Source organism: Halichoerus grypus, chromosome 4, assembly GCF_964656455.1.
Source record: "Halichoerus grypus chromosome 4, mHalGry1.hap1.1, whole genome shotgun sequence".
NCBI lineage: Eukaryota > Metazoa > Chordata > Mammalia > Carnivora > Phocidae > Halichoerus > Halichoerus grypus.
The window spans coordinates 82,561,861-82,589,492 of NC_135715.1; the positions used below are offsets into that span (position 1 = coordinate 82,561,861).

At 47.0% G+C, this 27,632-nt stretch overlaps 2 long non-coding RNA genes across 3 annotated transcripts in view; one reads left to right on the forward strand and one right to left on the reverse strand.

The window, feature by feature from the left end:
• The window catches only part of LOC118538278 (uncharacterized), a 32,396-nt gene extending 16,827 nt beyond the window's left edge, over window positions 1–15,569 (reverse strand). Inside the window, exons 1-5 of one of the 2 annotated variants that reach the window (XR_004918539.2) lie at window positions 15,174–15,569; window positions 14,534–14,628; window positions 10,820–11,008; window positions 6,227–6,589; window positions 5,866–6,085 (exon numbers count right to left, since the gene is read on the reverse strand). This is a non-coding gene — a long non-coding RNA (uncharacterized LOC118538278). Of the gene's footprint in view, window positions 1–5,865; window positions 6,086–6,226; window positions 6,590–10,819; window positions 11,009–14,316; window positions 14,629–15,173 lie in introns of those variants that run through there. The other variant, XR_004918537.2, reaches the window with a different exon arrangement.
• Window positions 15,565–21,648, forward strand: LOC144381599 (uncharacterized). The gene is made up of 2 exons (XR_013447057.1): window positions 15,565–15,842; window positions 21,299–21,648. It is a non-coding gene; the product is annotated as an uncharacterized LOC144381599 (long non-coding RNA).
• Window positions 21,649–27,632: the final 5,984 nt, after the last annotated feature.

A 27,632-nucleotide genomic window follows, 5' to 3' on the forward strand; every position in this document is an offset into this window, starting at 1 on the left:
TAGACTTACCCTAAGGATCATTTCATAATGTATAAAACTACTGGATCACTCTGATGTTGATCCACCTCAAACTAGAAGATAATGTGTATCAATGATACTTCAATTTAGAAATTGATTAAACTGAAAAAATAAAAAATAAAACTGCTACCTCACAGAGATTCTGGGGCTGGGCTCCCCCTACCAAGCATACTGGGCAGTTGCTTGGGGCCAGGCCCCAGCTGCCCAAGACCTGCTGAAGGAGTGTGCCCTGCACATGCAGGGCTGCTCAGTGCAGGGCTCCCAGGGATCTGGAACAGGGCAAGGGTTTGCAGACGCTGGTTCCAGGAGCTGGCGCTCGGGGTACAAGGGGTTGGTACAGTCACATGCCTTCTATGCACAACACAGCCTAGGCTCACCTCAGGCACAGCTGGAGGATACTGGACTAGCCAGGGCAAGGAAGGGCCACTGGCTGGCAATAAGAGACAGCTGGGCTGTCTGGCAAGGGAGACACCTGGTCCCCAATCAGGCAACCGGTCCAGACGTACTGTGCATGGACTGTGCCTGTGGGCCTAGCGGTTCAGGGTTGCCTGGGATCTGGAACAAGGCGAGTGTCCAGGTCATAGGCTCCGTCTCTACAGGGATAAGGGGTATGTCTAACTTCAAGGCATAACCTGCAGAAATGAGCATAAGTTTCCCAAAGGCACAGCTGGAAGAGACTAGAATATATTCCCAGGGCGGCGCTAGTTGGCTGGAAGGTGATTCTTCCAAGGAGAGTCCTCTGGGTTCCCTGGTTCTGGAAGAGCCCTGGACCCGATTAGGCTACAAGTCCAAATAAGGATTTGCAGCTGCCGCCTCAGTGTGATTCTCAGGGAGTGAGCTGGGGACAGTGCTCCCCAAATCTGGGGCCGGAGGCCCTCCCACCTGCTCTGTGCTGCCCTGCAAGCAGGTGAGCTCCAGGGGAAGCTGGTGGCCTCTCAGGCTGAAGTCACACATTTCCCATTCTCGGGGGTCTTCATCCATTCTTGTTCACCACAAGTCCCTCTCCATTGGGTTGCTTGGGCCCCATGGTAGGAAGAAACTCACCGGCTGTGCCCGCACCGCACTGTGCTCGGGCCTCCAGTGGAGGCTCCATGGTGCAAGGACCTGGGGTTTGCTCACCTTGCAGCCAGAGCAGGGCTGTCTCCAAACAGGCACCTAGAAATGCTGCAGGAAGGATGGATCCTGCCACGAAGTCAGGGATGGAGGAAACCAGGAGCTCTACTGGGGTAGAAATCTTGTAGAGTCAAAAACTCCACCTCCCAGCCTGTGGGAGGAGTCTCCCACATGATCCAAGCAGCCTCTATTAGAGAGCACACCCCTGTCCCTCACAGCTACTCCAGCCCCGAGAGACCCTGTGGTATCTAATCCCAAAGCAACCTCAGGGCCCAGCACTGATGTGGGGAACAAAGGCAGAAGAAAAATTATTAAATTTCCTTATACCTACAGCCCACTGATAAACCCTTGAAACAGGCAGAGGGACATTCCTCTATCTAGGGACTCAACTGCCTCTATTGATACTTTGCTAAGGGGGAAAGGCAACCCTATCCTGAAAGCACCCCCAACCCCCAGATCCTGTAGGTCCAACTTTAGCATATAAAACTTCCTTCGGAAACTTCCTTTCTCTCTAAACCCCTCAAGATATGTGTTGGTAATCACACCCCAAGCAGATGGCCCACGGATATACATCTGAAGGTTCTCATGACTCAGGTTTTATTAGGTGGTAATAAATGACCTTTTCCCAACAATAGCTAGCCCCCTCAAGGTCCTGGAAACCTTGCTTCCAAAGTTCCTTAGAGACTTACCCTATCCCTAACCCCCTCCCAACTTGAAAGTATATAATGGGCCACTCCTCATGACCCCAGTGCAGTTCTTCCTGAGCTTTCATAAAACCACCTTTTTGCACCAAAGAGGTCTCAAGAATTCTTTCTTGGCCATTGGATTTGACCCCTAACGTTCTTTCCTACATCAGTCCCACCTCCCAGAACTTTCCCATCCTCCCACCTTGAGAGTGGACTTCCACTTTAATTAGGTGTTTGGTGCTTGCTACATCCCTGCTGACTGCCTCGATTCAAGCATGGATCGGATCCCTGCATGAATCTTCTCCTGGAGGATCCAGGAACTGAGACCTCCCTTCACACAATGCAGACTCAGGGGTAACAGCTTCAACTGATGCCTGAGCGCCACCAATTGGCACCTGCTGCCTCAGAATGATTGGGAGTGGGGGGCTCTCCCATCCTCTACACTATGCAAGCATTTGGGGACAAGCACTAACTCCCCAGGCCCAGAGGGCCCCAGTGCCCAAGGTCTGCAGAAGGACTACCTGCTGTGCATGCGCAGCTGTGCAGACCAGTATCGGGAGGGATCTGGAACTGGCAAGGGTCTTGGAGTCCTGATCACAGGATTCAGCTCTTGCAGGACCAAGTTTGTGCCTAACTGGAAGCTCCACTCGGCACAAGTGGGCATGGTCCCCCTGAAGGCCGAGATGGAGGAAATGGTAGTGCCCTGCCTGCATCAGCCCAGCCCCCTGGCTAGGGTCTCCTTCACTGAGAGACTTGCTTACCGGTCAGCCCAGGCCACTATCAGGCAGTCAGTCCAAACGGGGACTGGTAGTCCCCAGTTTAAAGCTGCCCTCAGGAAGATTCAGGGGGCATTGGGCACTGTCCCCTCTGGAGGCTATGCAGCTTTGGGGGACCAGCCTGAGCCTAACAGGTCCCAAGAGCCAAAGGCCAGCTGACAGAGTACATACTGCACATGTGTGGGAGACACAGGTCAGGGGAGCCTGGAATCTGAACCAGGGCATCTGTAGGGACAGGCTGAGTTCTAGTAGTGAGCTACTGGGGGACCAGGACACGGCCTAATTACAAGTGCTAGTCTGCACAGATGCGCCAATTCTTCCCCCTGAAGACATACCTAGAGGAATCTGGACTGCCCTGTCAGGCAAGGCAGTGTAGGATGGGTTGAGATTTCCTCCAGTGAGAGACACCCAAGAGCCTTGATTATGGTAGCCCGGGACCCCATCAGGCAGCCAGTCTAAGTGGGGAGTGACTGAGCCAGGTTGAAGCTGCCACCTCAGAAAGAGTTTTGGGGAGTGAGCTCTGTCCACCCCGGGAATGCTGCAGGTTCAGGGGACCTGACTAAGCCCAGCGGGCCTGGTAAACCGGGGCAGCCCAACACTGCTGGCCGACAGTGCAGACACTCTTGGCACACACTACTTGTCTCTCCTGGTTTAGCACCCCATATCCTCTCCTGTCTTTACCTGCTAGACGCAACCGGCTATCACCTGCATGTCTCCATACTGACTGTCTGCATCATATTATGCATACATCTTGGATTTCTTTCTTGTCCTTTCCTTTCCTTTGCTTCCCCTCCCTCCCTCCCTCTCTTCCTTCTTCTTTCCTTCATTCTTTCCTCCTTTCTTTCTTTCATTGTTTCTTTCTTCTTTCTTTTCTCTCTTTCTCCCTCTCTTCTCTCTCCTACCTCACACCCACGCCCCTCCCTCTCTTCCTTCCTCTTTCCTTTCTTTCCTTCGTTCTTCCCTTCTTCCTTCCTTTCTTTCTCTCTCTTTCTCCCTCCCTTCTCTCTCTCCTACCTCCCACCCACGCCCCTTCCTTCCTTCCTTTCTTCCTTCCTTCCATTTGTTTATGCTAACTGGGAGACATTAATTTGTCAAAAGCTTTTATTCCCTTGCTTGGCACAGTATCCAAATAAGCTGTGGCCCTAAGGGTAGTTTTTCTAAGTATGTCACAGCCACACCTTTCAGGTGGTGAAATTCATGCAGCTCAAGACTGAAACCAGTTCCTGACGGTTAGCAGATGCTGTAGGACGTTGCTAACCATGCTGGAGAAGGTTATCTTTTGACATCTGCGCCACTATGGATGAGAGAGAGGGGAAATACTGGCCTTCCTCCTTCTCAAGGATGTGCCTGGAGGCGTGGATTGGATAGGAGAACGGCTGCCTCCCTTCTGTCACCCGCTCAGTGTCCACGTGGCCTGCACCCACCGGAAGTGGGACTGTCTGTTTGCCAGAGTTGCAGTGGCCTGAAAAGAGTCCTTTCATTTTCAGGGGAATGGACCACATTCTGGAGAAAAGGGAGCTTTTAATACGTTCTGCAGTTATGCTTAAGCACTACTCATTGGGGTCTCTCTTTATACGTCAAGTAAAAGGATCCCTCCCTGCAGTATGCAATGAGACAGAGGTCCTGTCTGGACAAGAACTTTGCGTCCTTACACAGAATTACATCCACGTGGGGAGCACGGTGCCTCGGCAGGAAGTCCGGAGCAGCACAGTGACCGCAGTGCAGTCAGACAGTCCTTCCGCTGCCTACCTTTGTGGCCTCCCCCTGGCCTCCTGGAAGACAGGGGGCACTGCTGCCCCACCTCTGCCCTGTGCACCAGTTGCCCAGGTGCGAAAGCAAATGCAACCTCACGAGTCTGGAGCCGCATTGGGCCGGCAGCTCCCTTTCCCCTACTAGTGGTACCCGGCATAGCTGGAGCTCTGCTTGTTGTAGAGCTAAAGACAATCAGCTCAAGGCCATCTGGGTTGGTTAGACTGCCACTGCCCAGTGTGAACGTGGGGCCTTGCGTTTCTGAACACAAAGGCAGTGATTGTGTTCGGTGGGTGCTGACCGGGTTCATGGTATTACAAGGAAGGGAAAGCTGTGTTGTATGATGTGAGACCCAGGGATTTAGAGTATAGGGCGTCTTTACACTGTTGGCCCCAAATATAGTGAGCAAGTTCCCTTAGATTCCTTATATACAAGAAAAGTCACCTGCCTTTCTCATGTGGATTATAGCATTATAGTTCTCTTGGTTGAACTACTCAACAAAAGTCCTACTAGTAAGGGGGACTGGTTGGTTCAGTCTGTAGAGCATGTGACTCTTGATCTTGGGGTCCTGAGTTCAGCCCCATGTTAGGTGTAGATTTTCCTTTAAAAAAAAGAAAAGGGAGAGAGAGAGATTTTACTTAATACCTTAGAAAAAGGGTGGTGGACCTGAGTGGCTCAGTTGGTTAAGTGTCTGACTCTTGATCTCACCTCAGGTTTGATCTCAAGGTTGTGAGTTCAAACCCTGCTTTGGGCATGCAGCCTACCAAAAAAATAGTTTACTTAAAAAAAGAATTACTTCTCTTTTTTCACTATATATTCATTTTCTTATGTTTTCAATTTTCCCTGCTGTTATACATGCTTACTGACATAATTTTTATGAGTCTATGATAGTCCATTTAGAGGTTTGCACTATGTGAAATATTCCTCACATCCTATGTGAGAACTTGGTGGACCCAGGTCCTCTGGGGTCCTTGGTCTGCGTTCTCATCTCATTATGTCTTTTTCTCTTGTCTCTACTAAGGAAATCATAGGAAACAGAAATTTGCACCTACCCTAGTGCTATGGTTCTGAGGAGCAGGTGAGAAACCTGTGTTTCTCTCTAGCATGCTCCTCCTCAGGGTAACACATTTGCTGGCCAGCTCTCATCTCTTCTCAGTCTCTCATTTCCTGCCCCTCCCCATGGCCACCTGTGATTGTCAGCCTCTGACCTTTCTTTGCCCGAATGGTGGTTGCTAAGGGCTCCCTCAGAGCACTGTCAGCACGTAAACAAAAAGAGAAGGAAGGTCACCCGTGAAATCCAAAAGGCTGGGTGCTTCTTCAGAAGGAAGATGTACAGCCCATCACCTGGCCCATCCCCCAGGGAGGCAGGAGGTATTTGGGGGGATGGGAGAGCAAACCAAGGCTGCCCTTTTCCATGTGGTTTCCCAGGCCTTGGACCACAGAGTTTTCTCTGTGCCCCTCCGTGTTGCTTTGTGCACATATCAGTAGCCTCGGCAATGGTGATGCCCACTGGCTGTGCTTACCAGACCTCGCTCCTCTGGGAGACTTCTGAGCCAAGTGACCTGCCAGTGCAATCTCCTAATGACCATTTTCATCTGCAGAGTGAGCTCTGCTGCAGAAGCTGTGTGGCCAACAGGAGAATGGGTGTCCCGGGGTAGCAGAGAAGTTTTGCTCATGGATCATTGCCATGGGTCTTCTACTTCCTTTCAGTGACCGCTTCCGAATGTCCAATCAAGTTCAGCTCTGTTGGGGTAAGAAAGAGAATTCACTTCAATCTATGAGGCAGGTTATAGTCAAAATAGCGACTGGGGTGCGTGGCTGCCCAGTCACTCGATAATTTAAAACCAACAGGTGATGCAGGCAATTCTCCCCTCAGCCACTCACCAGCTCAGTATGTCTGTGTGTCTGCTGTCTTTTGTGGCTAGGATATTTTTCAGTATATTTACCAAATCTCCTTTCTTAAGAGATGGCCCATCTTGACAGTTGTCTAGCCTGCTTTCATCAGTGATGATTTAATGTGGCTCTAAGCTTGTATTGTTGACTTTGCTGGTCATAGACATTCCTTCAGAAGCAGTACCTCAGGGCAAATGGTTTGTTCCCAGTGGGCTGCAGGGTTCCACCTGGCAGTTTTCCTCCACAGGGCAATCCAGAGACAGAATCACAGATGCAGTTGCGTCTTCATCTCATGAAGTTTGTGAAAGTCAGGGTGAGTCTCCATGACCCATCTGGTATCCACAGTAGACCAGCCTAGTAAAATGAACAATGGTTGGAATAACCCACTCTGCCTCTCTGCAGAGCTTCACAATCTTACTAATCTCTCCCATCCCTCCAAGGATGTTGCATGGCCTCTGATTTAGTCTGAGGAAGGGCATGGTTCCAAGGGCCTCTCTTTGGTCTCCTCTTTCCTAATAAACATCAGACCAAGGTTCAGAAACCAAAGTGGGAATTCCACCAGTGCTTATATGAGTATTTCCATTCCACATTCTTGACCTGGGGAAATGAGCACAGGATGACTCTCTGGTCTCAGTGAACAAACTGTTAAATGTAGGACGAGGCTTCTTCTATTTCCACACCTTCCAAAGCCCCTACTCCAACTGTTGGGCAGGTCATGTAACAGTCCTGGTCTTTGGGCATCAACATATGTTCGGAATCATTCTATAAAAGTTCCCAGAAAAGGTAGTGTTTCCCTTTTTTCCAGAGTTGGTCCCACCAGTGAATATCTGTGTCTTGGGGGACATTTGGGGAAAGTTGGGGGTGGGAGATGAGATGCATGGCACACATGTAGAAGGTTGTAGGGTCATTTCCCAAAGGGCTCCAGTCTCTCCCTCACTCTAGGGGCTCAGAGGCCCACACTGGCTTAGGGCTCATAGCTGGGGAAGAGACCATGATTCTTCACTATAGTAACGACTCAATCTAGATATTTATTTTTTCTGCTACATTGTCCAACAATTTCAATCTGGACAGACCTGATCTCAACTGTCCAACAGCACACACCCTTGAGGTTCCCGTCCTCTGGTTACCATTCTGGCTCCGTGGCTCCTGGGTGACTGCACACACCTTGACTCTGCTGGTTGAAGCATCCTCTCCTGCCACTCCTCACCTCCCATCTCCTCCTGCAGTGTAGGACAGCTCCCCCAGAGCTCCTCAAGGACACTGGTACCTCCCGTACCCATGCCTCTGTAAGTGTGTTGATGAAGGTAGTGCACAGATGGCTGTGTCTTTCAGCAAGCACGATTAGGGATGGCTGAGCACATGGCACATCACAGAACCATTTCAACATGCCTGACTCTTATGCTTCCTGACTTCTTCCTGCCTTCCTCAACGGTATACCCAAGGAAATCCCAACATTTGGCCCTTATTGACCCAATATAGCATCCAGAATATCAACACCATGTGCAAGTGGTCAGGGTCGTCCTTTAAATACCAACTCTTAACTGAGCATATTCCTATCAATGAATTCAGTCCAATCCATATCTTTATTTTGTCCCTTTGGTCTACCACTCTCACAACATATTCCAGCCCTGCCATTCAGGCTTTGGCCAGCACAGAAGGGCTAGGTTCTCTAAGCTGTCAGTGTATCGTCTCTCCTTCAGGAAAGGCCTCGGAACTTTCTAAATGGCTAATTTTCAAAATTTTTTCTTTTCTTTTTCTTTTTTTTTTTTTTTTTGAGAGAGATAGAGAGTGACCATGAGCGGGGGCATGGGGGAAGGGTGGGGTGGGCGAGAATCCCAAGTCGGCTCCATGCTCAGCATGGAACCCAATGCAAGGCTCAATCTCACAAGCCTAAGTTCGTGATATGAGCCAAAATCAAGAGTCAGACACTCAACCAACTGAGCCACTCAGTCGCCCACAAAATTTATCTTTAGATCAACTTCTATTATGAGCTCCTATCAATACAGAGCAATGAAGTCAAGCAATTCTTTCATCCTATAGAAAAACTTCTCCCTGAGGAAAGAGTGACTCTGTAGGGACCAACAGAAATTACACATCAAGCTAATCGTGGACTATAAAACAAGGGGGAAAATCATTTTAGGGTGATGGATACATGTACATCACCTTCATTACAGTGATTGTTTTACTGGTATGTATATATATCAAGAGTCTTGAAATTATACACTTAGATCTATGGAAGTTTTGGTTACATAATTATACTTCAAAAGGCTATAAAAATATCCAAAGACTCACACACCTAGGAAGGTAAATACTCTGTACTTATTGATCTGAAATAGTTACAGAAATAGACAACTCATCTCAAAAAATCCAACCACATCATAATGAGGAATTCTGGTAGGTCAGAAGAATTGAATGGAATAGAATAAATTCACTAAGGTACTTGAACTATAGGAAGCTAGAAGGTAATATATTGATGTCCTATATGCTCTCCAATTTCCCTCTTGATATACACTTTCCTTCTTAAAAATTTTATCTATTTCTTTGAGAGAAAGAGCGGGAGCACACATAGAGGCAGGGGCGAGAGGGGCAGAGGGAGAGGCAGAAACAGACTCCCTGCTGAGCCCGATGTGGGGCTCCATCCCAGCACCCTGAGGTCATGACCTGACCTGAAGGCAGCCGCCCAACTGACTGAGCCAACCAGGTGCCCTAATATTCTCTTTTTTTATTACTTTCTACCTTCTTACCTATTTTATCCACTTCTTGCCCCTCACCTTGGCAAATCATGTATATGTTCTCTGTATCTATGAGTTCGAGTTACTGTGTTTTTTGTTTTCTGGTTTGCTTTAGATTCCACATATATGTGAACTCGTGGTATTTGTCTTTCTCTTTCTGATTTATTTCACTTAGTATGTCCCCTTGGCTGTTATGAATTATGTGGCAATGAATGCAGGTGCACACGTATCTTTATGAGTTAGCGATTTCAGTTTCCTTGATTTTAACACCTAGGAGGGGAATTGTTGGATGATATGGTTATCCTATTTTGAAATTAGTTTCCCTGAAGTAATCTGTATCCCCAAGGTGAGTCTTGAACTCACGACCCGCAATCAAGAGTCACACACTCTTCTGACTGAGCCAGCCAGGAGCCCCTCACATTGAATTTTTTGGGAAAACTTGATACCGTTTTCCATAGTGGCTGCACCCATGGACAATCCCAACAACAGAGCTTTCCTCCACATTTTGGTCGACCCGTGTTATTTCTGGTCTTTTTACTACTAGCATTTCTGACGGGTGTCAAGTGCCATCTCTTTGGGTTTTGATTTGCATTTCCCTGGTGACACATGGTGTTGAACCTCTCTTTATGTATTTGTTCGCCATCTGTGTGTTTTCTTTGGAAAAATGTCTATTCTGAACTCTGCCAATTTTGTAACTTCTATTTGTTTTTGTGTTATTGAGTTGTATGAGTCTCTAATAATTTGGATATTAAGCCTTTATCAGTTAGGCAGTTTGCAAATATTTTCTCCCATTCAGTATGTTGTCTTTTCACTGTGTTGATAATCGGTGACCCTCACAAGTGTCTGCAGTTGGCCCTGTCTGTTCTTCTAGGTCACAGTGCCCTACATGCTGAAAGGAGACCCCAACTACAAAACACATTCTTCTCTAGCCTGACCATACCCCACATCCGGGTCAGAGCACCTCGAAAACCTGTCACCTGCTGCTCTACCTGGCCAAGAATCAGCCCCTCCCCTCACCCCCATGGGCGCGGCTGCAACCCTCTCACATCCTTCAACACCCCTCAAAAGGCCCAGCCTGACAGAAACTCGGGGCTCACATGTCTCTTGGTGTCTGGCCCCTCTCTTCCCTTGGAGAGTGAACCCACTCTGTCCTGCTTGTGGCTCTACTCTTTGTGCAATTCTTTTTTTTAAATTTATTTTTATTTATTTTTTTTAATTTTTTTAAAAATATTTTAATTTTTATTTGGCAGAGAGTGAGATAGTGAGAGCAGGAACACAAGCAGGGGGAGTGGGAGAGGGGGAAGCAGGCTTCCCGCTGAGCAGGGAGCCCGAAGCGGGGCTCGATCCCAGGACCCTGGGATCATGACCTGAGCCGAAGGCAGACACTTAATGACTGAGCCACCCAGGTGCCCCTCTTTGTGCAATTCTTTGCCGCCCGCGGCACCGGCCACCCTAACCCTAACATCAGAATACATTACATCTTCCAAAATTAGAGAAAAATGATACTGGTCGTTAAATCTGTTTAGAGTTTATTCTTTTCTCTTAATCCCCACTTGATCCCTATCGGGGTCTTCATGACTTCCTGCGTAAGCATCCAAGAGCTTCCCCAGGGTCTGGCCTTTCTATGCTGTAGTTCCTCCTGCATCACCTGGCTCCACCCACGGCTCCTCCTCCTGCCCTTCCACCCCTCCTAAGGACCCTGGTGGTCCTGCTTGTCATTCCCACAAGACCTCCCTCCCTCTAGCAGGCAGTGCTCTCAACACTGCCCCCCAGAGCCCACGTCCTGTAACTGCCCTGTAACTGCCCCGTGGGGGTAAATCAATACTTCCTGCTCTAGAAAGCCCTGCCTTACCTGCAGAACTGGGGCAGTGACTCTCCATCCAGTCTTTTCCACTGTGCCCACGCAGAAGCCCTGAGCCCCCAGCAGGGGTCCGCAGCACACTGTCATGGTTGCGAGGGGTAGCTCAGCTTTCACCGCCTGGGCCAAGGCTGTGAGGCACACTGTCCAAGCCCTCAACTCTTGAAACCTCACTTTTCTCACCTACAAAATGGAGACATTAATGTCTATGTCATAAGAACGGATGCCAATAAAATAGAACAATCTGTGTGACTCAGTGAGAATAGTATGCCTGGTCCACATTAAACAATAAAATAAAGCAACTTGAATCAAACCAGAGTGTAGATCAGATGAGCCTGGGTTCAAGCCTCCACACAGCCAATAGTCACATATCCCCAGGCCAGTTTCTTAACTTCGCACGTCTCAATTTCCTCACTGAGAAATGGGTGTAGGTGTGATAATCCATTTATTCCTTTATTCATAGGAACACCACCAGATTGTGTGGTACCATACATCAGGCCCTGGGCCACAAGGTAGGAATGCAAGGACAAGAAAGGAGCACTCCCAGCACTGGGGGCACAGAGCCACCGAGAACACAGACCGCAGAATCACAGTCCTGGCTAAATACTGGAGTCCCCTGAGCAGGGTAAACAATCCTGATGCTGGGCTCTGCCCAGGGATTCTGAGCAGGAGGCCTTGAGGTGTGGCTTTAGGAGGGATTCAGAGCTTCCCCTCAGACCCCAACAGGCAGTACACATCGAAAACTACTGCTTTCGCACTCTCAGAGAATTCCTTTACACCTGATTTGTTGCAGAACATTTCCCCCAGAGCTTGTTTGAAGTACTGAGGACACAGAGGTGGGGTGGTATTCAGTCCTGGGACAGGGTGTCCCACTTTCCCACACACGTTGTGTCAGCTCAAAGGGAGTCAGAAGCTCCACTGGAGGTCTGGTGGGTGGGTTGGCTCCCATCTTATCTGTTTACAGCTGATAACAAGAAAGAACCTTCCCCAGAGCCAGGGATCCGCTGCCCCTCACCAGGCTTCCAGCCCTTCTCAGGCAGCTGCTTCCAGCTGGGCCTTGCTCACCAAGGGAACCTGTGCTTCTCTGCCCTGAAATGCAAAGCACTCTTTTACAATACCTGTGGGTAAATGAGAGCACGTGACAGCCCTTTCCCTTCCTGGAGCTGCCTTAGGCAAACAGCCAGAGACAGGACTTTCCATCCCTCTTTCTGGCTTCTCAATCTTGTCTTGCTGGCAAGACATTTCCTTTGCTTTTCCTACAGGTTCCTTGTAAAGTGTATATTTTCAGAACCTTATTTGACACAGAAGTTATCATGATTTCTGAGATTTGGTTTCAAAGACTCCAGAAAAAAAAAGGGGGGGTGGGTGCTGAATAAATGAGATTGGCAAAGGTTGATACTTAATCTCTGAACCCCAGTTCAGTGAATCATTATCCTGCTTCTTGGTATATTCAAAAGCGACCACAAACAAAATATAATGAAAGGCAGTATGGGAGGAAATACAACTTTGGATACTACTCTTAGAACGTTAATGTCATAAGAATGGTTTGAATTTGTTCGATATTATCATGTAAACTGAAGTTTTAAAACTTCTTATTCAAAGAAATATAGCCCTTTAGATTATACATGGTTTTATTTTAGCGTACAACCCATTTTGCTCAAAAGAGTTTCTCTTGATTTAGAATCATATAATTTTATATATAACTAAACTATGCAGTGAACAAGTAATAAGCATTAAGTTCAAAGGTATTTGTCATGCCTGCAATCACAGATGCTTGCCCGAAGGTGTGAGGGGTCCTCCTCCAGAGAGTTTGCCCAGCCAGGTCTCCTGGTCCCCCCGGGGTCCTGGCAGCTCACAGAACTAGTCCTTGGGAGGCCCACGGGAGCCAGGCTCACCAATTCCCTTGGCTCTATTGCTGTATTTATTAGCCTCTGGAATAAACCTCACATTTAAAGATTATGAAAATTAAATCAGTATCAAAGACTATTTCATCTTTGGAGGAAGCAGACTATTTCTAGAAAGCTGTTTTTATATTAAAATCACAGGACAATTTGCCCCAGAGTTGCAAAGCATCCTCTTCAGTGATGATAAAAGGGTCCCAAGGCCTTATTTTGGCAATCACTCCCTTCTTGGATCCAGAGCTTAACATCAGACAATGACTGGGGGAGTGCCCTCCCAACTCCGTGGTCTTCACACACTGAGCACCCTGTAGGCTTCTTCTCATAAAATTACCTATTGTTTGAAGATCTAACTGCCACAGGGACTTAAACTAAGCCTCCGTTGCCTCTCCTTTTACATGGAGGATAATAAAAACACTGCCCCAGAGGCATGCTGTATTAAATGGGTAATGTATATGACACAGTCACCACCGTGCTGGGCAGAGAGAAAAGGCTCAGTCTGTGGAAGGATCGATACATCCTCAGAAATCATTCGTGGGGAAATGTCTCCCTTTATATTCATGCTCCCCAGTCAAGACTTTTGGGACCCATGTCCCACCCAAGGGCTCCCTTCTCTAGCTGGGCCCTCACCACCATACAAGGGTATGCAGTATAAAATTTCCATTTTCCTGTGAAAACTTTTCTTGTTGAGATTTTAATTGTTTTTTGTGTTTTGTTTTGTTTTTTCGGTGAGGGAAAGGCTTGTTGCCTTAGCCACCAATGCTGACATCAGGGATTGACTACTCCTGTTGCTGTCAGCCCTGTTAACACCACTGAGGGGAGAATCAGCCCAAGTCTCCAGCCTTCACCCCACCCCCACCAGGTCTCACTGAGGGGACAGTCCTGGAGGCTCAGCATGGGCCCTGCCTGTCACAGCAGCTCACTGCCTAATGGGCTTCCACAGCAGAACGCAGAGATCTCACTGCTGTTTCTCACGGCCTAGAGAAGAAGAGGAAAGATCTGTTTCTTCTTTTCTTATCCGTCTTATGTCCTAACGCAGTTATTCTACGACCTGGAGTAAAGATCCCTTCAAATACAAAACCCGGTAAGACTCGACTTCCTTGGAAACAGATCTACACTTCCTTGGAAATTGATCTTCAATGTACTGAAGAGAGAAAGAGACGCTTACACCAGACCTGTCAGTGGGAAATGACCCGGAGACACCCTGTTAGGTAAGGACACACATCATCCAGATCTCAGGGCCAAGAGCGGCATCCAAAAGCCTCCAGAATAAACTGCAGTGCATGCACAAATGTTCCTTCTCATTAAGGGACATGCACACTTCCTTGGTCTCAAAATCTAAGTCACGACAACATTAATTAAGTTACATCTACAAGTTACAAAATGATGGCATAATATTTATTATACATTACATATTGAATATACTTACGTTTATATATGATTGCTTTACATTTTAAGCATATGTACATTTCTACTTTTAATATTTTAAACTTCAATAATTTTCTTTAAACATTCTAGGCTTCTGTTTTTTGTCAGTTTGGCATTACACATCATCCACTTGGGAGACAACAGTAAGAAACATTTTATTTATACTCCCTTTTTATTGTATATTTATTGTTTAGTCATCATCAGTCTCATACTTTCAATGTTTTCAAAAGGTTATCAAGGAGAGAAACATAAGGGTAACAGAGAAGAAATCAATGCTCCAGCCCAGAAGCTCCAGCAGAAAACACTCAACTGGACCCTGAATAACTCTGGGGAGGGGAATGGAAGCATGGATGGCTGGCGGCCCCAGGATTCAAGTCCCTACCTCAGGGCTTTCCAAGGTGGTAAGTCGCCTTGTCCCCCAAATAGCTTTGTGGTCATCTCCATCACTGGTCTCCCAGTTTAGGATCTGAGAACAACCTGGAATACATTAAGAATAAAATGAAAACCCCAAGAGAGTTCATTTTATCATCTTCACATGATGATATCCTATAAAGCGAAAAATATGTCCGAGTGACGTGCTCCTTTGCTGTGAAAACAAGTTGTGCCCTTTCATTGGTACAATGTTGCATTTGCACAGGTCTAGAGGAGTGTGATAAACATATTCAAAACAACTATCCCACTCCAAGTGAAAAGCGCACCCTTGTTTGGCTTATTGCAGACTCTCTGGCTCCAGACCCCACGTCTCTCGCGGGGGGGGGGGGATGATGTCCCTCTGGGGGGGACAAGGGGTTGGGAGGGTTTTCTGTAGTCATCAAAACCTGTGGGTGGTCCCCGCCCTGAAGGCCTGGTTTTAATCACTGTCCAGGCAAGTCACAGCCTGACTTTAACATATGAAAGGAAGGAAGAGAGAAAATGCTACTTGCTGGGGCCAGGGTTTCTCCTTGGGTCCTTGAGCCGGTTCCTGACCCTCCAGGACCCCTGGCAGTTAGTTTTGAATCCTTAAATTAACAAGCAGGGTTTACCTGAGCAAACACACATGGGCATGGAGGTAAAGTTTACTGCCTCTCCGGGGAGGCTCATGAGGCGCTCTCTGGGGGAGTCACTGCGAAGGGCCAGGGGGCAGCGGACGCCAACACCCAGGTGTCCCCCCAACAGGCGCGCCCCCTCCGCTGCGCTGCTGCAGGAATGGCGGCACCTGCGTCCTGGGCAGCTTCTGCGTATGCCCCGCCCACTTCACCGGCCGTTACTGCGAGCACGACCAGAGGCAGAGGTGTGTGCCTGCGGGAGCCGGCTGAGAGTTGGGCGGGGGGAGAACCGGGGCTTGACCTTGCGGAGGGGAGCGGGCGCGGGCGGAGGGCGCCGCGGTAGGGGTTGGGGGAGGGGAGTGGGGAGTGGATGGGCGCAGGCGCTGAACACGCGCGGGGTGTGGAGGGGCGTGGAGGGGCGCGGACACGAAGGGCGGGGGGCCGGGCGGGGCGGGGCGTAGAGGGGAGCGGACACGAAGGGCGGGGCGTGGAGGGGCGTGGGCGTGGATAGCGCATGCGCGCCGACCCCGCTGATGCTGCCTCCCTGTCCACTCAGGGAATGCGGCGCCCTGATGCACGGAGCCTGGACCTTCCACCGCTGCCGCCTTTGCCGGTGTGTGTTCGCAGCTCTGCACTGTCTCCCCCAGCAGACGCCGGGCAGCTGCGGTAAGAGGATCGCGTCCTATGCACACAGTCCCCGCTCGCAGGGCATTGCTCCTTGGTACCCTCCAATCCGCAGAGCGGTAGCTGTGCCAGGCGACACAGAAACGAGAAACTGGGTTGATTGATCACTTAGGAAAGTCACATTGGTTGTGAATCACATAGCATATTATCATTATTATTTAAAGTGATTCCTAAGTTTACTCTGCCCCGATTGCTGGGTTTAAATGTGTTTTCCAAACAGTGTCCTTTGAGTGCGCAGACTTTGGGGAGCACAGCAGCTGGTAAGCAGAGCCAAGCCTGGCAGAGAGGTTGCCCACTCAATCTCCAGTGACTGCCCTACACCACGCCAACACCGTCTCCTTAACTTTGAAATGAGGAGGGCAGCGGAGCAGGACAGGGACAGGCGTGGATGGCCAGGCGCCGCCCTTTAGAGCCAACCAGGCAGTGCTCCCAGAGAAGGAAGGCACCTTGTAACCACCCTCAGACCTGCCAGGCATATGAAAAGCCAGGAGGGTGTGGAGAACACATGGGGTGAACACTCATTTGTGAGAATTCTGAGCAGGGAGCAAACTCAAGGCACATGTTTCCCTTGTTAAACTCAGGAACATGAATTTCCTGGGTCAGAAAACAGACTTAGGAAAAGGAGGCACAGCATTTCCATCCCACATCCTGCACCCTCTCCCGTCTTCGGCATGCTCTGCCTGGACTCCAGTGAGAAGCACAGTGAATGAAGGCACACCCCTTCAGCCTCTTCATCAGCCCTGAGGGCCTTGGCTGTGCAGTGAGCAGTCAAAGCTCCCAGACCCCCTTTTCTGTTCCTCCGTCCACCTTCTTCGACTCTGGCCAAATCCCACGGTTGAAGGGGATTTACTTCCTGATACCACAGCCCTTCAACAGCACTCCCCACCCCTTTGTCCACTGTCAGGACTGCAGGGGAGGGGCAGCACCACTGGGGGTGGACCCTCCAAACCAGCGTCCTGCCCCTGCCTTCCTGGTGGGCCCAGTAGTGGAGGAGCGCACTTAATGACTGCTCAGCTTCCAGCCCACCTTCCTGCCCCTCCCTCCCTGTGCTGCAACCTTGGGGAGGATGAGCTGTCAAGAGATGCTGAATGAAGGTACAGCCCATCAAGCCCCCTTCCTGCCCCTCCCTTCTCATCCAGCTGTGCATGGTGTGGCCAGTGCCAGTAGGGAGAGAGAGGTGATGGTACAGCATTGCACGATGTTGCGGGTTGTCCTCCCTCTCTCCTGCCCACCGGGTTTCCCAAAGCCCCCCGCCCCCCCCTTCCATTTGCCGGGCTTATGCCCCTGATTCGCTGGCTGCTCCTTTTGTGGCCCAGAGAAAGAAGGACACAAGTTAGGGAACAGGCATCGGAATGGCAAGTGGCACCTGTGTGGTCCTACAGGTGAAGTCATTTCCTACATGCCCTTGGCGCTCCCAGCAGGAGTGTGGGGACGGGGCTAGCTGCGGGCATTTGCAGTCTCCTATGCAAGGCCAGCTTGGGTTCAGAAGCAACAGGGCAGGGACCAGATTCCAGACCCTCTGCTTACTGTTTTCTATCCTTGGAGACCTCCAAGGCTGGGAATGCTGTCTGCCAAGGACTGGGGCAGTGGCTCCTCCATGTGACTTCTGCTCATCACAGTTAAACAAAATAGCCATGTTTCACAGTAATTTGTCAGGTGCCGAAAGGACAGGAGCACTTTTGTACTGTTGGACCTTCCTCCCTCAGGGCGGATGACCGTGCTGGCTTGCTGACGGAGGTTATGATGACAGGAGGGATGGTGATGAGAATGATGATGGCTCTTAGCATAGTTCAGGCACTGTCTCCACTTTATCCCGTTTGATTCTCTTAAGTCCATGAAATAGGTATTATTGTACTTTTTATATTTGAGGAAGCCGAGGCTTCGAGGAGTTAATTCCTACAGCTAATAAACATGATCTGATATTTCTTTCTTAAGAGATAATCACAAAAGGCTAATTGTCAATTTAGAAAAAATACATTTTATAACATTTAATTATTTAAAAATAGTGCAAAAAAACATACCATAGCATATTGATGTAATTATTATTCTATGAATAGTAAGAATATTACTCTATGAATAAAATGGCTACCCTTTATGGACTACATAAGGACATCCCTAAAGTATGTCAAACACTTTTTTAAATTGTGATATAATTTGCAGTTAAGAGTATATTAGTTTCAGGTGTACAACATAATGATTCGCTATTTCTGTATGTTGTGAAATGATCACCACACTAAGTCTAGTTAACATCCATCGCCTCCCATAGTTATGGTTTTCTTTCTTGTGATGAGAATTTTTAAGATCTACCCTCTTAATAACTTTCAAATGTAGATTTATTAACTTTAGTCAACATGCTGTACATTACATCCCCGTGATTTATTTATTTTAAAACTGCAAATTTGTACCTTTTGATCTTTGGTCGTCACTCACTTTGCCCACCTCCCAGCCCTCACCTTTGGCAGTCACCAAACTTCTTGTATCTATGAGCTGTGTTGTTTTTATTTAAGATTCCACATGTGAGAGTTTATGGTATTTGTCTTTCTCTGTTCCATTTATTTAATTTAGCAGAACACCCTCAAGGTCCATCCGTGTTGTCACAAATGGCAAGATTTCCTTCTTTTATGTGGCTGACAAATACTCCATTGTGTGCGTTTGTGTTATCTATCATATATTTTCTTTTATCCACATTTATGTCACATTCATTTTATTTATATCATATTTACACATTTATATCATATATGTTCTTTGTCCATTCATCCATCAGTGTTCACTTAGGTTGCTTCCATGTTTTGGCTATTGTAAAAAATATGCAGTGAACACAAAGGTGCATATATATTTTTGAGTTAGTGTGTTTGTTTCCTTTGGATAGATGCCCAGAGAGGGAATTGCTGGATCATATGGAGTTCTATTATTAATTTTTTGAAAACCCCCATACCCGTTTCCGTAGTGGCTGCACCAGTTTACATTCCCACCAACGGTGCATAAGCGTTCAGGATGTGAATCTTAACTACTGTGCCATTTCTGTACTCTTCCTATAGGAATAATTATCAATATAAACTAAAGATATTTTTGATAGTGTTATTTTGAATATTGAAAATATAGCCATATTCTAAATCTATAGGTGTTTTAAATCCTTTACTGGGATGTTATGAGGATTTTGAAGAACATATGGAAGATAGAATGGAAAATTATGTTCCTAATATGATGAAAGAGATGTGAATCAAGGATACATCTGAATGGGTGAGTCGCCAGTAGATAACATCATACTACAAAATCATGACCCTCCAGCACCTCCAGGGACCTGAAGGACATAGGACCTCCTAGGGTCCTTCTTGCCCTGATGCTCTGTGGGTCCAAGAATGACAGGCTTTCTTAGTGCCAAATAGAATGTCTTTTCAAGAGCATGGTTTTCCATTCTGATTCAGAAGAACACTATTAGTTTCTCAACTTGCCCTCCACCTTCTCACGTAGATGTTGAAGGATAAACTGAAAGTGAAATAATCGTGTTTGTTGCTGTGAGCTATTTTGTCATTTTCCTGTTACATGATGTAAATAGTGTTTTGTGAATAATATTCTCAATAAATATTGAATGGATGGTCTTTGACCAGTTAGTTCCAAATACAGCTCCAAAGAAGAAACACCATATAAGCCCTTACCTGTTATTAGATTGCATTCAAAAGAAACCATTTTGAGTATTCTAAAAACGATATGCTTGAGGCAGGCAACTCTCATTACCTCTACTATTTTCTTCATTTACATTTGTTAATTTTGCATTTAAAGAGACAGTGTAGCATAATAGAAAAAGCATTGGAAAATCCCTCCAAAATACTTGTTCAACTCCCCAAAAATAACTTGTTATAATGCTTACGATCTTTATGAAAGGTTGAATAATTTGCTTGTGTTTCAGTCTCTTCAACTACAAAATTAGAGCTGAATATTTACCCCATGGATTTGTTAAGATGAAAAGGACTTCACCTGTTATATATGATGCACAAAATAAATTATTATTTTATTCTCATCCCCATTAACAGTGTTCAAGTCAATATAGTGAGGTTTCAAAAATTATTTTATAATCTAGCATTTATATGCAAGTTTACTGAAATGTGTTTTTTAGTTTGTGAACAATATCCACTAATTGAGGGGCATTAAGTTAATTATGGTTAAAAAACAACAACAACAACAAAAAAACAGGCTTCCAGCAAACAGGAAGCTTAGTGTTGAGCCAGACCAAAAACTCATTATACCAAGGGGTGGTTCTTCCCCTACGTAGCCCCCAAAACTTAAGTATTTCATTAGCTTCAAGAACCAGTTTCGTGTTCCAAAATTTAGAGTCTTAAGTACTGACACGGTGAAGTAGCAAATTCAAGTGCCTTCAGGGGTAAACAGGGAATGTGAATGTCAGGTTGGGGTCAGGTCAAGCCTCACCTCATGCTTCCAACTCAGTTTTAAAAATGGTATTTCTGACACCAACCAACCCAAACAAGGAAACAACCATCATAGGGCCAGAACCAGCCTATTCGGCCTATGGGTGACATGGCCCTCCAGGGTCGTGGCCCCAGCCAGCAACAACATGCTGTGTGGGAGAGACAGAGACCCTTTGTCCTGCCCTCTGGGGACAGTCTCCCACGCTAGGTGCCATTGTAATGGGTAAGATTCTCTGGGTGTCATGGCAGGAGAGGAAGCCGTCTGGCTCCCAGAGGTATCTGCAAATTGGAGAGTTTTAGGAATGCTGCTTCTGGACCCCACATTGAAATATGACATTCTCCTCATTCAGGGTGGTCTTCAAACTTTTTTCTTTTTAATTTCCCACTCCCCTCCAGTAAAAACACTTGAGTATGTTCCCCATTCAGTGGTGTGAGACAGTGGTCATGCAGAGCAGGTGCAAACTTGATTTTACTTACATCTTCTTTCTCACATTTGCACAGGACTAATACACATGATAAAAATCTGTGCTGTGTCTGACCAAGTCTGAAAATGGCCTTTTGATAAGGATGTGATACGAATCCTAGGTCACAGTAAGTCATCCACTGGAGACAGAATTTCCTTTTTGGTAGGAGGTCAGTTAATGGCTGTAGAACAATTGATTCAGTCGATTCTAAGAAGTACAGTAAATATTGTAAGGCTTAGTTTTACATTTTCTGTAAATGTATAGTGGAAGTTCTAATATTGTCTCTCTGAGCTCAGTGGGTGACCGTGGGCCTCCCGAGAGGGACACCGTATGGTACTCACAGCCCCAATTTGCGTACCCCCATGGGCAGCGCTGACTTGGTCTAACCTCATTCCCAGAGCTGACTAAAGCAGGAGCCTGTGAGTTTGTATCCAAGAAATGACTGCCAACAGGGCCTTTCCTGTGGGCAGCCTGTTTCCTTCCAGCAGGGAGAGTCAACACTGAAGCTCAGTATGGGCTGACCCCGTTCTTACCTGGATTATTTTTTCAGACCTGGAAGATTTTGTCGCCGCGCGCTCCAATGGACTGAGTGCACAACGCATGCTGAGTGTCCTCTTCCTTCTTCCGTGCTTGCTCTTCCAAAGCCTCCTCAGGGAAGGGGGAGACTGCTGACCAGACCCTAGTTGACCGAACCAGACTGCTGACCGAACCCACAGTTCCACACCGGCAGAGCCTTGGCGTCCCTGCGCAGCCTGAGCCAGCATGGTCCTCCGTGGGAAGGCCGGGACTTGGGCAGCCTCTCATTTTCTGTGTTGTAGGGAATAGATCTGTTTCATCTCCTATCAAGTGAAGCATTCGATGAATGTTTTCATTGTTTAATAAATATTTTCATGAACGAGACTGTCTCGCTTCCCTAAGCCTTATTTCAAGGTCTGTGACTTAGACACCATGAGTAAACACTTGTGCTGGGGCCTATTCAACCCTAAATTCTCTCTGATGATTTCAGAGTAAACAGCACATGGCCCCTCGCAGATGACAGCTCTTCCTCGAGCACCCCTTCATCCCCCCGACACAGATGCACCGTGGCTGTGGCAACACGTCCTGTCACGCATCTGGGCACTGTTCGTCTCCCGCACCGCTCTCTGAGTCCTCGGCCGGTAGACACGGCCCCACACGGGCTGTGCTCCGGGTCAAGCATAGCTGCAGCCTCAGAAAAGCTTCATGGATAAGGAAGGCAAGAGAGGGGAGGGAGGGTGGGAAGGAGGGAGCCAAGACGTGGGTCTGACAGCCAGTCAGCCCACCTCCTTTTCTGCGCTTCCTCTACTAACCAGGGCCCCTGTGACACCCTTTTCAGGGCAATTAGCACTGCCTGGGATTATCACCATCTCCTTAAAAGGGGAAGATCCTACACAGCAGAGCCCATTCTCAAGGCAAGGCAGAGGGAGAATTAGCACAAAGAGGTTACAGCCTCAGGCTCTAGGCTAGCCCTCCACTCTTGGAGTCCAGCCATCTCCTAGCCCGCCAGGCAAGCACAGCTTCCTTGCAGTAGGCCAGTCCCCGAATCTTGTTCCACACTCAAACCTGTCCATGCACATGATGCGCCTTGCTCTGTGTTCCCAAAGCTGCCTTGCTCTGTTGGATCTGGGAACTGTATATATCTAGTGACTGGGGAAGGAGAGGAATACATGAGCGGAGGCTAATGGGCCTCTTGAAGCCTTGGGTGGGGGGAGCCTTGACACAACCCAAAGGTATGTATTCTTCCAAACACTGCGGTGCCATCCAGGATCTGCTATGCTGGCGTGCGTCGGTTAATTTCGAGACAGGTGTTACCATCTGGTCTCCATCAGGGTTCTATGATCAATGTGCAAACAAGGAGTAGAGAGTGGAAAACACAGGGTTAATGATTAATCATACCTGGGGCTGACAGGAGCATAAACCATAAGTAAGGAACATAACCAACAACAACATGAAGCTGGGTTAATAATGTAACTCATACAACTCTAGTACTGCTTATGCTTTCAAGACAGTCTAGGAAGCAAGCATCCAGCCTCAGTCTGAACCCCAAGGTGAAATCAATCTGAATTTGCAAAACATAAAGGGACTGAAGGCCCATCTTCCTATCAGTTGCACAGTACTCGGGAGTCAGGCGTTCTAAGCTGGATCTACCAACGATACTAGCTCTCTGATAATTTTCACAGCCCTGTTTGAACCATTCCTACAATGAGAAATCGGAGTGAAAACAAGAAGAATATTACCAGTTATTCAGGTAAACAAGAATAAAATGGGAGCAAGGAAAGGACTCGGGAATAGATAATACAGCCTGTGTTAAAATATTAATTGATCAAGATATTGATATTTTATAAGGCTTATGCAATTTCATTTAAAATGTTCCCAGCTGAACTCAATGGAAAGGCCATCCCATGACATCATATTGCCCTTGTGATGATGTAACGCCACACGTACTGGAGTACTTTTGGGGACAGAAAGGTGCCCTGCCCCCAGACAGTTACCACAATGCTCCACTGTCAAATACTGCACTGGAGGGTGGTTTTGACTCCCCCTCGATGAGAGAACACTACACCTCGAGGGGAACAGAGTGATCGATGTGAGCTCTGAAGTGGGAAGTCCCGCTGAGTTCCCTAGGCTGCTACCGAAGTGCTCCACGTAGTATGCACACATGTGGAAGTACACATATCTCCAGTCATCCGCTGACAGATACTTAGGTTGTCTCCGTTTCTTGGCCATTGTGAGTAATGCCACGGTGATCAAGGGATTGCAGGTATCTCTTCAAGACCCTGTTTTTATTTCCTTCACATACATACCCAGAAGAGGAATTGCTAGATCATAAGGCAGTTTCATTCTTCATTTTTTGAGGAACTTCATCCTGTTTTCCACGATGGTTGTACCAACAGTGTACAAGTGTTCCCCTTTGTTCACATCCTCATGAATACTCATTAGCTCTTGTCTTTGGTATAAGAGCCATCCTAACAGGTTGCATATGTCATTGTGGTTTTGATTTATATTTCCCTGATGAGTAGTGACATTGAGTCCCCCTATTCAGATACCCATAGATCATTTCATGTCTTCTTGGGGAGAAAGTCAGGTCAGGTCAGTAAAGGGTTGATTTGGACTATGGTTCCTGAAAAAGCAATTACTAACGTTGGGAGACATAAATATTTCTAGGCAATTGTGATTTTTGACAGCAAAGTTGTCTTTAAATGGTTTCCAGTGCATTCTGAGCTGTACCTTTTATATCAGCTCAATTATTCTAGAAACAAACAAGTGATAAACTTTGAAAACTGCTCCTCAGAACTTGATGAATATGTTTATACTATGTGTAGAATATTTACCAAATGCTTTTTACACTTTTATACCAATAGGAAGTATGCTGAAAAACATAGGCAGACAAAAGGACACTACACCTCGAGGGGAACAGAGTGATCGATGTGAGCTCTGAAGTCTTATTTTCGACGGCTGCACTTAGGAAATTGAACTGAGAGGACTGTCCCACATTTGAGAGGCTATAATTGTGGTCAAAAGGAAAAGCAAAATGTGTTCATTATTATTATTATGAATATGTAAGGTATAAACACTCATTTACCTTTTAAGCAGAAAATGTGTTCCTTCTAATAGAATAATTCCTGACTATAAATAAGAAAACCAAATTAACCATTTTTTATATCTATCATCTATCATCTATCTATCTATCTATCTATCATCTATCTATCATCTGTCTATCTATAAATCATCTATCATTATCTATCTATCTATCTGTCATCTATCTATCATCAATCTCCCTCCCTCTCTCTCCCTCTAAGAAACATTTACCTAGGGGCACCTGGGTGGCTCAGTTGTTAAGCGTCTGCCTTCGGCTCAGGTCATGATCCCAGGGTCCTGGGATCAGGCCCCGCATCGGGCTCCCTGCTCCGTGGGAAGCCTGTTTCTCCCTCTTCCACTCCCCCTGCTTGTGTTCCCTCTCTCACTGTGTCTCTCTGTCAAATAAATAAATAAAATCTTAAAAAAAAAAAAAAAAAAAAGAAAGAAAGAAACATTTACCTACCTAACTCAGAAAAGAACATAAATTACCATCCAGGAATTGTGAAAAGTAAGCCATCAGCTTCTTCATGGTGCATGGAGAATTTGAGGATAAAAGGTATTTTCCCTGTAAATAGCTCCCCAGGTGTCCAGAGAGATCATTAAAAAGCAGACACTTCCCAGGACACAAAAGAGGATCCAGGGCTCATGGTTGGAAACGTCACATAAATGTGTCACCTGTCTTATCTCCGTCCTGCCATTGAGGAAAGCACACAGAGACAGCTTCCTAGGCCAGGATCTCAGCGCTGCCCCATCCCAGGGATGAGCCTTCTCACAGCCCTGGTTTTGCTCACCATGACAGCTGATGCGGGGCCCTCCTCTGGAGACAGCACTTACAAGCTCTCTCCACTGTGGACTGTTTATAGAAGCGACTCTCTCCTTGTCACCTTCCCTTCTCACTCAGACTACCCTGGCACAGCTAGAAAAGTAGGATCTGTTCCCACAAGGCCATGTGGGCTCTTGCTAAGGGAGCCCCCTGAGGACACTGAGAGAAGGGACAGGGAGAGCCACAGGGGGTGATACAGTCACGGGGTGTCAATGTCCTGACCTTTCAGAGCCTTTAACCCACTTCTGCATTAGAGTTTACCGCAGAGTCAAAGCGAATGCCTGCCGGGCCAGGAGCCCTCTTGTACCTTCGGCCACATCACAGTCCCTGCACCCCGGCCTGGAAGCAATTGATTTCTTGGCTGGGAGCATTAAGCGGAGCTCTGAATGTATGTCCAATGCTTGAGGTCTGCAAAAGCCACCCTGGCACAAGTCACTTCGTATCACACGGGCAATAGACCCTGTGACCGACCTTTCCATTGAATTTATCTTTGAATCCTTATCTTTAAGTTCTATAAGCTTTATAGGCACAGGCTTTGTCATTTCACCTGGACCCTCTGCCTTTGGAAAGGAAAACAAGGAGTGGTGTCTCCCCCAGTTAGAACGGCTGGGCCCCCCACTGATCCCCTGACCAGCAACTGGATCCCGACTAGACATTCTGAAAGTCTGTCGCGACAGCGATGGCTGAGTCCCCAGCAGTGAATCCTGGCAAGCTGGAAGGGAGCATGCTTGGAAATGTCTGCAGCACTTCCGCTGGTGTGTAGACACTGGCATGCAAGCAAAGATTCCATAGCCAGCTCTCCAGAACGAAATGGATCTATGAAAAATATGTGTCGTTACTTGTAATACTTGCTGTATATACTTACAAAGACGTTATACATTCGAAGGGGACAGACCTCTCAATTTATTAATAGTAAGGTAGATTCAGTTTGTTATACATAACATATAGATAGCTCAGAATTTATACATAATAATAATAGCAACATATATAATATTCTGTTGTAAATCCCATGTAGCCAATAAGCTGTTGTTGAGTTTTTACCCAATTTTGCATATGAATGCAACCTATGGTTCTGATTCAACCATAATCTGACAAATGGTGCTGCATCGTAATTCACTCTTTCTGCAATGAATGTATTGTCATTACATCTGTATGTGATCTACTGAGAAACGATTTCTAATGCTCATACAAATGAAGTCAATGAACTGAAACCCCTTTGAACTCTGTTACTACATGTGTGAGAACTTCACGGCTTGTTGACATGAGTGACTCCTTTGCTGTTTTAAAATGTACCTGGGATTAGTTTTAGTCAAGTCTGGTGAGACATACAGGCACGGAAAAGATTGTTATGAAGGAAGAAGTTTATACGTGCAGATCCCTAGAAATAGGAGGCATGGAACACCACACAGAGCCACATGGGGAAGCACCAGCCTCCTTCAGGAGACAGGGCTACAAGGGAAGATAGCAAACCTTGGTCGTCATTCTGAGTAGACATAAAATGAGACAAATTGCGGTTTGAGTTTTCCTTTCAGATCATGCATATGTATGAAACACGTTGCATCTGAATGGACTTTGTGTGCCCTGTCAGGGTCAGTATCTTCCTCCACAAAACAAAATCTGAGACTGCTGGATTGAAAAATGTCACTTACTCACCCCAGAAACTCCTAGAAATCCATCATCTCCAGAGTATAGTTTCCATGCCATCTGCAGGGAGGCTCTAAGGATTAAGAGTCACTACCTGGTGGGCTCCATGGGTGAATGCAGCACTCAGAGCCTAGGGCTGGACCTTATGAGGAAAGACTTCTGAGGGCAGAAGGAAGACACTAGGCGCATGAGACCATGGCACAGATGAAGGGGCTAAGGTTTCCAGATCAGAGACTCGGTAGAGTATCACCACCTGAGCCCGACCATGTCTGGCTGACGTCCCTTCCCCATTATTGGTGCTCCTCTGAGCGGGGATGAGGCCAGATATGAGGCTGCGGCTGGCATGAGCACCACCTGGGGGTCTCCCTACAAGACTGCAGTAGGCCTTCCTTCTCCTCTCTTGTCTTCTCCAACTACCCGTGTGCCAGGACAGGTACTTTCTTCCATGACTTCAGCAATTTCACCGACAGAAGCAGGCGAGAGGCAGAGAAGCGAAGTCAGGTCTCCAAAGATTGGCCCAGAAACGCATTCACCCTTTTTCAGTTAGGTAGTTTGCAAATATTTTCTCCCACTCAGTATGTTGTCTTTTCAATGTGTTGATGATCGGTGATTTCCTTTGCTGTGCAGAAGCTTTTTAGTTTGGTGTAGTCCCAGCTGTTCATTTTGCTTTGTAGCTTTTGCTTCTGGTGTTAAATCCAAAAATCAGTATCAAGAACGATATCAAGAAACACTCTTCCAAAAACATTGTGTGTTAAGGTGAACAAATGAATAGAGATATTCTGACACCTCTGTGCTCCATAGTTTTAATAGATTCTTGGCT